This window comes from Panthera onca, chromosome B1, assembly GCF_046562875.1.
Source record: "Panthera onca isolate mPanOnc1 chromosome B1, mPanOnc1 haplotype 2, whole genome shotgun sequence".
Lineage (NCBI taxonomy): Eukaryota > Metazoa > Chordata > Mammalia > Carnivora > Felidae > Panthera > Panthera onca.
Window position 1 is genome coordinate 180935248 of NC_138342.1, and position 15701 is coordinate 180950948.

Below are 15701 nucleotides of genomic sequence, written 5' to 3' on the forward strand. Positions count from 1 at the left end.
ATTCTCATTGAAGAAGACTGGTAGGTTAGTGATATACTTGCTTAATACCTTCCAGAAAAAAAAAATAGGATTTCTCTCCAAAGTTCATCCCAAATTTAGATTCAACATGCAACATTTAATGTAAAGAGAAGAAAAAAATGATTAAAAAAATCACCTTACAAAGGAGCCTCTTTATACACATTGACATGAATCAGGACAAGGAATAAAAGAGAAAGAATTTTCAGTGCTTTGGAAAATAAAACACTTGTCTTGCCTGGAAAAAAAAAAGAAGAAAGAAAGAAAGTGGCTAATGTCAACAGAAAGTTGATGTCCACAGATGGTTTCAGTAAAGGAGATGGTCTGTCACTGGTCAACTAGTTTCAGTGTTCAAATAAGGTAACAGTAGAAGACTAGAGATTTTTTCAATGAGGTAGTTATGATATGTTATGTTGTTATTAAAGAGTATCTGTAACAGTTTTATTAAGAGTTTTTTTCACAGAGCAATAACCTAGAACAATAAAGTTAGGAAACAAACCTTTAAATATACAATTATCACAACTACGAAAATAGTAGAAGAAATAGAAAATGCACATGACAAAAGGATCACTAGCAATATTTCCAAGAATGTATTTTATGCCAAGAAGCAGCAAGTAAGATGAAATGTATCATGACGTTTCTTGTGGCCGAATAAAGTAGGATGAAACCTGGATGTCATCCCAAGGTGATTAAATACATACAATGTGGCACCAACATTGGATGCCATCTTATGCAGGGATCAGATTTAGTGATCTTAATTTATTTTTTTTTTTAAATTTTTAACATTTATTTATTTTTGGGCCAGAGAGAGACAGAGCATGAATGGGGGAGGGGCAGAGAGAGAGGGAGACACAGAATCCAAAACAGGCTCCAGGCTCCGAGCTGTCAGCACAGAGCCCGACGCGGGGCTCGAACTCACTGACCACGAGATCATGACCTGAGCCGAAGTCGGACGCTCAACCGACTGAGCCACCCAGGCGCCCCGTGATCTTAATTTTTATATAGAAACATGGGTAGATGTTTTGATTATAGTTTAAGAATCAAAGTTAGAAAGAGCCTGAAATCTACATACCACAGTATCATTTACAAATTAACACACACACACACACGGCATAATTCCTATATGTGTAGTGTGTGGTTTATGTATGGTATGTACAGGCCTCCGTAAACCATGAGAACACAAGTAGCAAAAGGCCTAGCTGCCGAAGACATGAGCCCAGGTAACAAAGGGAGACCTCCCTGCATTTACTTGTGCAAGAGCCCGAGATTAAATGGATTCCACGTAGTGTGGCCTCTCCCTTGCCAAAAAGAAAAATGGAAAAGTAAACACTCATCATGGAGGAACCAACCATAGCCAAGGTGTCTCCACGATTCGCTCTCTGGGTAGTGTAGGCACACATCTGGTTTGTGATTGGTTGAGATGGCACCATGTTCTCACCAATGAAAGTTGAGGCATTTCTTAGAGAAAAAAGAAAAAGTCTGGAGAAGGAAACAGGGGAGGAAAAAAGGAGTGTCAGGTCCCCCATACTATAATTTACTAAATATAGTTTTCAAAGATGCATTCATATCTGAGGACATCAATATTTTGGCATGGTTACCTACAAAGGTAATGAGAATGGGAGGGGTGCAGAAATGATGGGAACATACAATAAAACAAAACAAAGGCCCGCGTGCCTGGGTGGCTCAGTTGGTTGAGCGTGGGACTTCAGCTAAGGTCATGATATCACAGTTCCTGAGTTCAGGCCCTGCATCAGGCTCTGTGCTGACAGCTCAGAGTCTGGAGCCTGTTTCAGATTCTGCATCTCCCCCTCTCTCTACCCCTTGCCCCCTCCCCCCCCCACACACACACGCACACACATTCTCTCTTTCCTCTCTTTCTCTCTCTCTCTCTCTCTCTCAAAAACAAACATTAAAAACAAAGACAAAGAAAAAGAAAAAAAAAAGGCATTACCAGATCAATATTAAGAAAATAGACCATGAACAGGGGAGCATGATTACTTCAAATCTGTGCCACCAAGATAAAATAAATAAATAAATATTAAAATAAAAATTTAAAGCCTTGCAATTTGCCTTCTATACCAATATCATATCAAAGGAATTTATAAGATATGTTTCCTTATTTGTTTCACCTTACTTCTCCAGAGTGTTCACATGACAGTTAATAGTGGTTTTATACAAATAGTTGATTCATACATTGTATTTTGGTTGCTTTCTTCAGGTTATAGGAAATTGCATTTTCCTAAATTGCATTTCCCATTAATGCCTTCATTGTATATGGGTTGACATTGTATTGCATTTGTACAGGTGAATCAGACATTTAATATTCCTTGAATCTAAAATCCCTCTAAACTGTGTGATTTAATTAACAGATAATTGAATGCCAAATATGAGAACTTTAGGGACTAACACATTGAGGATGTATCAGGATAAAAGATGTTTACACTAAACGCAAAGATTCTCCCCTGACTGAATGCGGCAGGGAATCGCAAGGAGGGCAGAGCTAGAGCCAGCTGATAACAAGCTGTTCATTAAAGCATTAGCCTCCCTGAGCTCTAAGGATGTCAAAGCCTCTTCTTCTACACATCCATAGAAAAATAATTATAGAGCAAAAAGAATTCTGCTTTGCATTTGTAATAAGAGGCAAAAAAAATTCTGTATATTGGATTCAAAATTCTTTCTAAACATACTCATTCCCAATAGTTTCTTTTCTGATGGCCCTTTATTTTCAAGATTTTTCATTATGACCTTCTCTTTATTCAATCTCTCTTCCACTCTTTCGCCATTCCTCTTCTGCACTGTAAATTTGCTTTTTCTGTTGTCATGCTGTCTCATTTTATTTTGCATATTATATACTGGCATAACAGAAATAATGCATGGAATTCACAGACGTATGTTTGCTAAGAGGAGGACATATCCTAGACTACCATGTTAAATCTAGAACATGAAAAAGCCATGTTTTCCCCAAGGGGTTATAGTGGAAAATAATTTGGAAAGTTAAAAGTACAGTAAACAAAACAAAAACTCAGAACATTAACTGTAAATGAGCTTAGTCTAGTCTTATATTAGATATTGGGAAACACAGACCCACATTGTTTAGAAGAATTGTCCAGTACTAGAGATTAAAATCCAGAGCCCCACTGCCCTCATTTCTATGATATAACAAGTTTTGTATACTGAAGATAAATTGAGGTAGACTCATTCCACTCAGTTTTTATTTTTTACATTTTTTTAAGTTTATTTAGTTTTGAAAGAGAGAGTGAGCAAGCAGGCGGGGGAGGGACAGAGAGAGAGGGAGACAGACGGAGTATCCAAAGCAGGCTACGTTATAACAGCAAAGAGCTCCACGCAGGGTTCGAACTAAAACTGCAAGATCATGACCTGAGCTGAAATCAAGAGTCAGATGCTTAACCGACTGAGCCACCCAGGCACCCCTCCACTCAGTTTCTAGAGTAGCCAGGACATGGTGGTTAGGAGAAAGGGGTCTGGAGTTAGAATATTTGGATCCATATTCTATCTTTACTGCTCTCTAGAAATGACTTTTGGCCTATCTACCTCAGCCTCAGTTTCACTATGCACAATGGCAAAAATAATCATGGCTACCTCATAGAATTGTTGAGTTATAGATTATTCATATAAAGCATTCAGCACAGTACTTGGCACATGATACTTTTTAACGAATCACCTACATTTAAAATACATTCATTCCTCCATCCACAAAACATGTGAATACCAGCCCCCACGCTACATACTGACATACATACAAGGTGCAATCTCTACAGTTAAGAATTGAGTGTATAGCCAGGTTCTCCTCGTTATAAGATTCTTTAGTGAATTCAACAATTAGCTCCTATCTTTCTTTTCATCTTGTCCCATGTATACTATTTATTAAATTCAAAAAGTCACTAATAAACTATTCTAAAACATGTTTGACAATCTCTTTACCTTCTCAGTGCCAATTATCTCCATCTTCCCAAAGGACATCAACTAAAAACCCGATGCTCTGGATGTTATCATATCTTAAATAGCTTTACCTTTAAAAGTTCAAGGCTAAAATCTTATTTTATATTCAAAACAAGAGTCCCTCCAGACATCTTATGCCCTCATTCCTCAAAATGTATTTTTCTCAAAATTTTTCACCACTGACACTGAAATCCTTGATTGCTTTCTATCTTCCTCCATTATCAATCCTCCCTATCTGTAGATTATTTGAAACATGTTTCAATCACTCCACTACTTGTTGAATGTTCAGTCTGCTTCACAGTAGTATCTTCATTTTAAAAGGCCAATATTTCGGTTTTAGCCATTTCAAAAGATTTAAAGGATCCCTTCCTATTTAATAACTACTCATCATTCCAACAATCACCGTCCTAGAGGTCAAACAAAATACAGATGTGTTTCTCCTCCTGGAAAAATGAAATGTTGTTTAGCACCAATAACCTAATAAATTGTGCTCCTGTGTGAAATATTATTGAAGACCCTCAAACGGTCAATCATGGTGCCTAATATACTGAGACTGTTAAACCCTGGTCTTAGGAGAATGAAATATACATTGTAGATTGCTGGACCAGGTTTTTCTGGTACCCAAAGTTGCTATAGTTTAACTTCAAATTAAACTTTAGAATTTAAGTAGTCACAATATTATGAGAGTCAAGGGGTAATGAAAAAATATAGGTCATGAATTTGCATAAAGGTCATTTCATTACACTGTAAAATATGCAAGCATTATTTCTAATTATAACTCAAATACTATAATTACAGAAATTTAGCACAACATATCTCCATGTAATTAGTACCTAATTACTAAGCAAACTTGTTATTAATAAACTGAATGTTTTCTGCATTCAGCATATATATTAAAATGCATATATACATAATTTTATATACATATATATGTCATTGTTTACTACATGACATTTTATATCCTAATCTCTAAATACAGCCAGATAATCCTCAGCTTCCGCAACCCACTGCTCTCAGCGAGGGTGAGAATGTTTGTACTAAGTCTGAGCCAGGGTATACTCACTAAGCCATGCAGAAAGCTGATGTTGTCACGTCACTGACATCTTATATTTGAAGATAATGAGATACAATAAGGCAAACTGAGTTACATTCCTAGAAATGAGAGTAGTATAACAAACATAAATACATGTGCCTTACCCACTGTGGGGGAGAAAGGTGAACCAGGGCCAGGTCAAGTATCAGGGTAATCCTGAAAACCTTTAAAGAGTGGGTTCTCAACTACAACAGAGCCTGAAGCCAGAAGTATATAAAAGGAGATGAAATAAAATGTGGAAAAACAGTAAGACAAAAAGTTAGCAAATTAAGTAAGAAAAAATAAATCAATTTTATGAGAAGCACTTAAGCACTGTGAGCTTTAATTTATAAAAATACAGAAGAAGGTCCCTCCCAGCTTTGAATTACACAGCATTAAAAGAGTGCTGAATAACAACAAAATAAATGTAAGCAGTATCTATATTTTCCATTATTTTGACCATTCCCTTTGCTGGAAGATAATATTGTTAAAAATTTACAAATTTCTCATCCGTGTTTTACATTTTCTTATGTTAAACATAAATGTAATATTCACATTCTTGCATAATCACCTATTAAAGAATACTGGCACAAACCAGTATGGTATAAAAGAAGTATTTAGGGGCTCCTGGGTGGCTCCATCGTCGATTAAGAGTCAGACTTTGGCTCAGGTCATGATTTCACATTTCAGGGGTTTGAGCCCGCATCAGGCTCTGTGCTGACAGCTCAGAGCCTGAAGTCTGCTTCAGATTCTGTCTCTCTCTCTGTGTCCTTCCTCTTCTCACACACTCTGTCTCTCTCTCAAAATAAATAAATAAATGATAGAAAAAATAAAATAAGTATATTGATGGTTAAGAATCCATGCCTTGCAATATATTCTCTTGGAGTCCACAAACTAGAAACTGTCACTGTATTTGGCAATGCTATCCCATAAATGAAATTTCACTCTTTAATAACAAACATGATGATAATTATAAAACTCTTAGTTTTATAATATGCTTTTAAAATTAGGAACACCCAAAATGTTCAGGGCGCCTGGATGGTTCAGTCGGTTAGGTGTTTGACTTCAGCAAAGGGCATAATCTTGAGGTTGTGGGGTTCGAGCCCCGTGTAGGGCTCTGGGCTGACAGCTCAGAGCCTGGAGCCTGCTTCGGATTGTGTGTCTCCCTCTCTCTCTGCCTCTGCCCTACTTGAGCTCATTTCCCTCTCAGAAATAAATTTTTAAAAAATAGCAAAATGAAAAATGTTTAGGAAATCTCTCCTTCAAGCAACAATACCTAACACATTTTCAATGTTAATAATCTGTGAATATGGTAAGGTGCATGAAAAAAAAAGTTAATTCTTAAACAGCTAGTACTTCTTTTTAATAAAGGGCTGATTTCCACCACAAAAGGAAGGTGGTAGAAAAAAAGGCTAAGTAACAGGAGAAAGATTAAAAATAAAATGTTTTTAAGTAATTACCAAGAAGGAATGAGACAAGAGTAGTAGGTAAGTGAAAAAATACTGTTTAGAGGCTCACATAGAAATGAAGTTAATCCCTTTATTTAAGTATTTTCATTTCATTCGTTTATAAAATTTTAGTGAAAGAAAAAAAATGAAAATATCGAAAAGGACAAGAGGGAGGTATACGATATCCAGAACAAAATTCCTGATATGGGATCTTTTTGCAAAAGAAAAGAATACTCTGAGAACCTGAATCTAAACTAAATGTTGGAACAAATATATATTACTAACACTAACTGCAACATAGGATTGTTCAAATATTCATTTTTGCATGACACTATCAACCTTTTCAGTCTCTATTATACAAACTTTAGGAAAGAAATTGTCCTACAAATTGTAAAAATGAACAATACTTTTACTGAGCAAAGTACCTCTCTTTCTTTTCAGGTAAGAATATTATGACCACTAAATATAACACTCTGCCTTCCAAAAAAAATTTTTTTTTCATTATGTACTCATATAAACTAAAGCCTCACTCTTGTCTCAACCCAATTCTACTCTCCTCAGCACCTACACCCAAGCAGGAGCCAGAGGAGTATGGACAGAGCCAAACAACCCGTGAGGCTTCCTGGTTTCATCATTTTCAATTTAGTGCCACACATTCTATGGAGCCTCCATGATGTCTGATCATGCTACTATATTTCCTTTGTCAATGAACTCTCTCGCTCTCCAAACCAACTAATCTAGACATTCTCTAGGCTCTTCTAAGTTCCCCTACTTTTCACACAGTCAGTTAACAATCTCGTTCATTATTTCATTGAGAAAGAAGATACAATCATAAAAGAAACTCTCTCTCTCACTACCACCAAATCTACCACCCTGCTGGCCTCACTTCTATATACCCCATCTCGTTACCATTAACGTCATGACTTTCTGCTGCCCCGACCTAACATGAGCTTCCTATGATGCAGTGGATCCCCTCCACTCTCAATACTCACCCACTCAGCTCAATAATTCTCTGCTTCTCTTTAGGACCTTTTTTTTTTCTCTATACAGTCATTATCATTAGCTTAAAGTATGTGGAAATGTCTCTCATCTTTAAAGCAAACACATCTCTCTTGTTCTACATTTTCCTCTAGCTATGTCCTGATTGTGTCCTCCTCTTAATGGCTAAACTCCTTTAAAGTGCTTATACTCACTATCTCTACATTCTTTAATCTCATTCCCTCTTAAGATTCTACAAGTCTCTTGCTCTCCCCATTCAAACAAACTGTTCTTGACAAGTCCACTAATCACCTTCACTTTGTCAAATCCAGTGATGGAGTCTCGGTCCTCATATTACTTGACCTCTTAGAAGCAAGGACAGAGTTGATCACTTGCTCTGTGTTGAATTACTCTCTTGACTTAGTTTCTATGTTTCCACATAGAAATCTCTCTCTCAATTTTCTTCCCACACCAATTTCTCCTTCTTTTCTTTGTGTCTTTCCTGTGCTATTTGTCTGACTTTTAATATAAGAAGGCTCAAGGGCTTAGTTATCTGTGTACATAGCCTTCTTAGACAACAATCTAATGCTTCTGAGTGTCCTTCTATAGTACAGCGTATATATTCACTACACTGCTGACTATGAATCATACCCTTCCAGTCCCATTGAACCACTCCTGATCTCCAAATTGCTATATCCAGATTCCTACATGACCTTTGCACATGACTAAGTAGAAACTTAGACTTACTGATTCCAAAACTAAAATTATCGATCTTAACCCCCACAACCAATCTCCCTTCAGTGTCCTGCACCTTAAAAAGAGAAACCACTACTTACCTGGTTAGTTGTTCAAATCAAGCATCTCAAAGTCACTGATGACTTTCTCTTATGCACTGCCTTATAGAACAGTAAATTTTCCTGGCTCCAGAACTTACGTATATCCCTCATCTGACCAATTCTCACCTCCTCCATCACTATCACCCTGGAGCAAGCTTCCATCATTTCACCCCTGACTAACACAAAAGCCTTATAGCTTCTCTCCAGTAGTATATTTTAAGAACAGCTGATGAATCATTTAAACATTAAATCTGCTCACATTACCACTCTAATCATAATATTCTATGGCTTTCCATTGAAACCAGAACTCAATTCAAGGTACTTACTTTGGTCTTTCAGGCAGTGAATGAATCTGGCACTGGCTACCTTTTTTTTTTTTTTTTCATCTCCTATTATTCGCTCCTTTGTTCACTCTCCTTGGCATACTGGCCTCCTATTAGTCCTTGAAAGGAGCAAGCATACTCTGGCCTTTGCATTTGTTCCCCTCTTTACCTGGGTGATCTCATTCCAGATAGTTACACGAGTTATTATTTTCATTAGGACTTCTGCTCAAGTTTTATGCCATCTGAGAGGTCTCCCTATTTATGCAATTTAATGTGTCATCCTCAACACTCTCCATTTCCTTATGCTGCTATATTTTTTTTCTCATAATACCTAATACTACCTTGTATTATTTTATGTAAGTTCAATGAGGGCAGAAACTCTGTTCTGGTCTGGTATACAGAGAATACTCAATGTATGCGGATAAGCAAATAAATCCCATGACATTCCTTGCAGCCATAAATTTATATGTAATTTCAAAAGATTTGTGGTCAGCAGCTAGGAAACAATGCTTCCTGAAATATTGTACTTCACTTGATTATATAAAATGGGTTTTGTAGCTGTGGTCTCTTAATAACACTAAGTTTGATTGAAGAGCCATGTCAAGCAATTTGGGTTTTTAGTTATTAATCTGAAACTGAGAATGAAAGAGAAGTTGATGAATCATACCAGTTATAGAAAATTGCTAATTTAATAAGCAACTCATTAGAATTTGCTATGGTGGCTCTGAAGTTTAATGAGCAGAAATTTTCCGTCTAATTTTTCTGAAACAGTGAGATGCCAGGGAACTGAATGGATGCTTTAATGATAGTGATTTCTGTTCTACTTTCTTCTTCATGAGAAATTAGCCCACATATCCTCTAACTCATACTCACATATACCAGTTGTAATAGTGCAAAAAATCAGAATTCAGATAATTTACAGCATTAAAATACATTACACAGCACATACTTCAATACTCCAGTTTTAGCCTTGTGGTAATGAATCCATGGTTACATAATAATGTATATTCATATATTTTTCTAATATGTTTGTCTAAGATAGTAAGCTAATAATAATGGTAGTAACTATTGCCAAGATCCTTAATGAACACTCTGAATGCTCTCTTTAATTCTCTTTAACATAGCTCCTTTTATTATCATCTAGAGAGGAAGACCAAATCCATTTAGCCATTTTTAAACTTTATAACAAATTCACACATATATATTCACTTAATCATGCTCTTTTAAAACCATGCTGCTTTTATACTCCAAATTAAATCTTGCTGGGCTTTTTTAAAGGCCAGTACTCTTCTTCCTTCCATATATTGTCAAATTTCATAGACCCTTTAGGAAGTCACCTTCATGACGATTATGGCAGAGAAAAGTGTGTTTCTCAAAATCACATACTTTGAAGTCAGAGAGAAATGAATTTAATGTCAGATCAGTTATTAGTAACTGTGACCTTGGGCAGTTACTTAATCTCTCAAAGGCTCAATTTCTCAATTTTCAAATAAGGGTAAGTTTGTTTTGGAGAATTGCTAAGGGCTTACTGCATACACTTTCATAAAATGCTGACTACATAAAAGGCACTAAAAAGGACTCTCTTCCACCCCACCACTCTTCCTGAAATACTGACCCATTCATTCTTCCATTATTAAAAGAAAAAACATTTCTTACACATAAACTAAAGGCCACACATTAAAACATAACAATGAACAAGCCAAGCTCCCTTAATTCAAAAACACTGCAACAACCAAAGCAAGTGTCAATCAAGTTTTTTGTTATTGCTTCTAGTACAAAAATAAAGTCTCCCAAAGCCTCATTAATTCAAGTAACTTAAATTCGTATTTACTAGACAAGGTTGATATGGTTTAAGGACCACCAAACCAATGGTTTTTGTTATTATATTTCATTTCAAAGGCTGAGCTTTCTTCCAGTTCTAAAGTTTAAAACTGTGCAAATGGAAATCAACAGTATCTAAATGAGCATTTCAGGGGTAAAGTCAGTGTTGATTCATTCAGAAGCATTTTTTAGACTTAATGGTCCTCTTTTTTTTTTTTTTTTTTTAATATTTACTTTTTTTTGAGACAGACTGAACACAAGCGGCAGTGTAGGGGCAGAGAATTAAGCAGGCACAGAATGTGAAGCAGGCTTCGGGTTCTGAGCTGTCAGCACAGAGCCTGACATGGGGCTCAAACCCACAAGCTGAAAGATCATGACCTGAGCCGAAGGTGAACACTCAACCGACTGAGCCACCCAGGTGCCCCTAGACCTTATGGTCCTCTTGACAAGAACATAAGCATATTCTAATGGTTTGGTTAAATAGCATTGATAGCCAATAAGTAACTCTGGTAAGGAGTATGGAATACATGCTTTCTAAGACCAATCATTGCAGGCAAAAAGGTTGTCTATTTATTAACCTCATGAAGACTAGGCACTTGGAAGTCTGACAGCCATGATTTCTGATCCTGGTCTATCAGATCAGAACTGATTTGTGGACTAGTGAATTTAACCGTATACTTAATCTCTCTAATCTCCAGTTCCTAATCTGTTAAGTGTGCCTTGACTACCAGAAGTGATTAAAAGCAAAATGCCTGCCATATAACAAAAAAGAGTATTAACATTTCCCAAATCTTATCTCAGATTACTTTCTTAATTTATTTCATTGTAACATTTAAATACCTTATTGGATGGAAACGTTTTTGTTTTGTTTTTTTTTCTAGATAATTATTATGCACTTGTTCTCCAAATGAACACAGTGTTTTATAGCCCTGGTTGCCTGTAAACGCATCCAAGATTCACTCATGTCTTCAGATTTTTACATGGAATTCTGGGGAGCACAGTGCTGAAACAGAAGTTAGCAAAGTAGTTTGAAGGTGCTGTACCACATATCCCACCAACTGGGATGTGTTATCTTACTGTATTTTCTAAGGAGTGAACAATCGTCTCCAAGGAGCCAACTTATTTAAAGACATTCGCTTTTGTGGTATTGACTCCATCCCATCTGATTTCCAAGTAAGTAGGCCAGTTTCTGAAAACAGTTGAAATGAACGGCTATACATTTTAGATGTAAAAGGTCTTTCCTTTTGGTGTGAGTTTTTGTTATTAATTTGGAAATATTTTTGAACACTGAGGTTTCTAAAAATACTAGGTCTCCATAACTGTAATTGTAAAAGGAACTTGCTTGCAGCTTTAACAATTAGAAATTCTTCCCAAACCAAACTTGTCTTCAAGTGTGAAAGGAAAGGAAAGGAAAGGAGAGGAGAGGAGAGGAGAGGAGAGGAGAGGAGAGGAGAGGAGAGGAGAGGAGAGGAAAGGAGAGGAAAGGAGAGGAAAGGAGAGGAAAGGAGAGGAAAGGAGAGGAAAGGAGAGGGAAGGAAGGAAGGAAGGAAGGAAGGAAGGAAGCAAGGAAGGAAGGAAGGAAAAACACAAAAAATATTAACAAGTGATTAACTTGGCATCAGGTCAATATTTTATTACCTTTTCTTCAATCCATAAAACTCTTAAAAATTAGTATATTTACCAGTGTTTTCTTAGCATTGCATTCCTATTATTTTAGACTAAATTCCTCTTCACAACCAGAATGAATTCTTTTAGGATGTGGGTTCCCTCACAACTCTTGATATTCCATAATTATATACTGAAATAATAGCTTAGGATCATCACAGAAATAAAGAATAATCTAGGAATTTAAGAAAATCATTTCCCTTTTAAAAAGCATCATGATTCCCTATTCAAGAACTCTTTCCCCCAGAAGTTTGAAATTTTTTATGACCTAATGTCTTTCTAGTCTTTACTGAAATCTTAGCTGTAAAGCAAAAGATCATCATCTGTCCTAAATGAGTTCCTGAATTAAAAAATAAGATGATCCCATGTCACAAACCATTACTTGAACCAGAATAAAATAGTCTGATTCACTCTCTTTAGAGTAACCAAAATCCTAATTTACTGTGATTTTTTGACAAAAAAATTTTTTTTAATTATTTAATGTTTATTTATTTTTGACAGAGAGAGACACAGCATGAGTGAGGGAGAGGCAGAGAGAGAGGGAGACACAGAATCCAAGGCAGGCTCCAGACTCTGAGCTGTCAGCACAGAGCCCGAGGCGGGGCTCGAACTCACAGACCACGAGATCATGACCTGATCCGAAGTCGGATGCTCAACCGACTGAGCCACCCAGGCACCCTGAAAAATATTTTTTATATGCAATACAGGAGGTATTTGTAAAAGCCAACATTTTATCAAATGTTGTAAATGTCATAATCATTGTCTTTTCTTTCTTTTTTTAAATGTTTACTTATTTTGAGAGAGAGAGAGGGTGTGCATGCACAAACGGGCAGAGAGAGAGGGAGCTCAAAAATCCCAAGGAGGCTCCACGCAGTCATCATGGAGCACCAGGAAGGGCTCAGTCTCACAAACCATGAGATCATGACCTGAGCCAAAATCAAGAGTCCCACACTTAACCGAATGCACCACCCAGGCACCCCACACTTAAGGATATTCTTAAGCAGTATAGAAACTAAGTTATATTCAGAAACGTTTTGCCTTCATGGCTATAGGCATATCTGTAAATCTTTTCCAAGAATTCCCAGAGTTAGTCCATTTCATATTTGTAATAACCAAAGTTAAATAAAATCTAGCAATCCCAAACTGGAATTAGAAGCTACAACTCTAATTATTCCACACCCCGAGTCAGCTTATGGCCCTACTGTATTCGAAGCCAGGCTTCAGCAAGCAGTGGTAAAAGCAAATCTACTGATGAGTCAAAATAATTTTTTACAATACTAATGAAAATGTATTAAGAATTTTTTAGTTATTAAAATATTTTGTTATATCATTATTAATATGACAATACATATTATACTTTTACCAACATTTAACACTCATGTGCTTCTGTTGTAGAGAGCTAGCACTGAGTTTGATGCAAATCTTTTCCTAGGCTTCTGAATGTAATTCATTATTAATATAATCTGTAACCAGAAATCCTTATTATATAAAGTTTTAAGATTATTTGTAAAAGTTTATTTTGTCATTTGCTCAAAGTATTTTTTAAATGGATTTTGATTGGTCTATATTATGTTTTCAGTGATTTGGTGAATTATTTAGGAAGATTAATAATTTAAAATATATTAGAAATGGTTATAGAACATATAACAAAATTAACATTTCCAGAACGAGGAAAAAGAACAATTGAACTGGTCTCCGTATTTCTAGTTTCAACTCTTATTTACTGCTCAGCGGTCTATCAGGATAAAACACTAGAGAACCTCAAAACTGTTCCTATAAAAGATTAAAAGGTTAGATAATTCACAGGTACCTTTCTTTGTGATTTCTTTTTTTGTCATCCTAGGAATAAGGACAAAAAGATCGCTTCTTCGTCTATTACAATTTTCTTATTTCAAATAATAGCAACATTTCTAAAACTCTAAGCATTAGCATAGCATTTACTTGATAGAAAACTGAAAGGAACAACTGATAGAACGGATGCTGAAAGGAACAAACCAGTGTAGCCTCCAGCCTCCGAGTGTGAAGAGGTCCCCAGTGTTTCTTTCCTATTGCCATTTGCCTAAGGCAAAAGAAATCACACTTATACTTTGTTTTAATTGGGCTTAACTTCAGCTTTTAACTCTAAATTAAAATATATTAACAGTGGTAAGCAGACATGTGAATAGAAAATGGTTTTAATGCAGTGTTGAGCAAATAAAAACACAAATATGCATGCTATGATATCCGAAAATGAGAATAAAAAGGAGAATAAAAAGGAGCGGAAGTAAATGCAACATAGTAATATGTGGTGTGTGTGTGAAAATATGAGCACTTTTAAAAATCAAAAGTCCAAATTCTGTTTTTCTATAGTAACTTAAATTTAGCTTTTCTATTACATTAAATTTACATTAATTAAAATATTTAATTATATTAAATTTTAACTTTTCTACAGTATTTTTAAAATAACAAAATGGAATTACAAAACCACAAAGGAGACTATCTTAACAAAACATCAGCACATTCCATTTATTTTTAAAAAGTTATGCAGTTGTGAATATTTCATAGAATACTATTTAGTGTAACAGAAATATTTTGAAGCATTAAATACCTATTAGTTTGACTGGTATAAATATTTTACAAATATTAGGAGATATAAACATTTAAAGCAACACTAGGCAAAGATATTTTAAATACAAATAATCATCCCCGTATTTTCTGTTTTCTATCGTTTGGATATTTGTGCCCTCAGTTTTAACTCCTAACAATAAACATTTAAATAAGAGTTATTTGTTATTGATTATTCTCTGTATAAAATATATGAAAATTCTGTCATTCCGGAGCCTGCATCTAACCAATTTAAAAAGGCAGTCTGGAATCGAACAGAAATTTTTGTATTTTACTAGTGAGGCTATGAGAAAACACATAGGTATCACACAAACATCTTAAGTTCATGTATTTATAAACTTCCTACTTCTTAAAAACATGTTCAATATAAGAGTATTAGGTTGGGTTTTTTTTCATTTTTTTTAAGTTTATTTATTTTGGGGACAGAGAGAGACAGAGCATGAATGGGGGACGGTCAGAGAGAGAAGGAGACACAGAATCTGAAACAGGCTCCAGGCTCTGAGCTGTCAGCACAGAGCCTGACGCGGGGCTTGAACTCACAGACCGCGAGATCATGACCTAAGCCGAAGTCAGACGCTCAACCGACTGAGCCACCCAGGCGCCCCTAGGTTGTTTTTAAAAAATGGAACAAGGTCCTATAGAATACGGCTTCTCTAAAGTTAAATTTGGAATTATGTTTAGTACTTTTTTAAATTAGCTTTACAATTCTACAATATTTTTCTCATATCTAAGATTCTCAAATTCTTTTAATTTGGGACCTAGTAACTTCTTAATAACCTATCGGGCAAGTTTTTAAGAAAATGAATTTTATACCCCAAATTTTATGAACCATGACCACATTTCTAAGCCATTAATTGTGGCTAAACTCTAATTCAACAAAAAACAATGGCTAAATATTTAAACCAAATGGTGGTTAACTGCACAGAAGAACAGAAAGCTGAATTTAATTCCTTTCTGGGTGTGTGTGTGTGTGTGTGTG

General features: G+C 35.7%; 1 protein-coding gene across 2 annotated transcripts in view; it reads right to left on the reverse strand.

Moving 5' to 3' along the window:
• The window catches only part of SGCZ (sarcoglycan zeta), a 1087629-nt gene that overhangs the window by 580752 nt on the left and 491176 nt on the right, over window positions 1–15701 (reverse strand). The gene's annotated exons all lie outside the window — the stretch shown is intronic.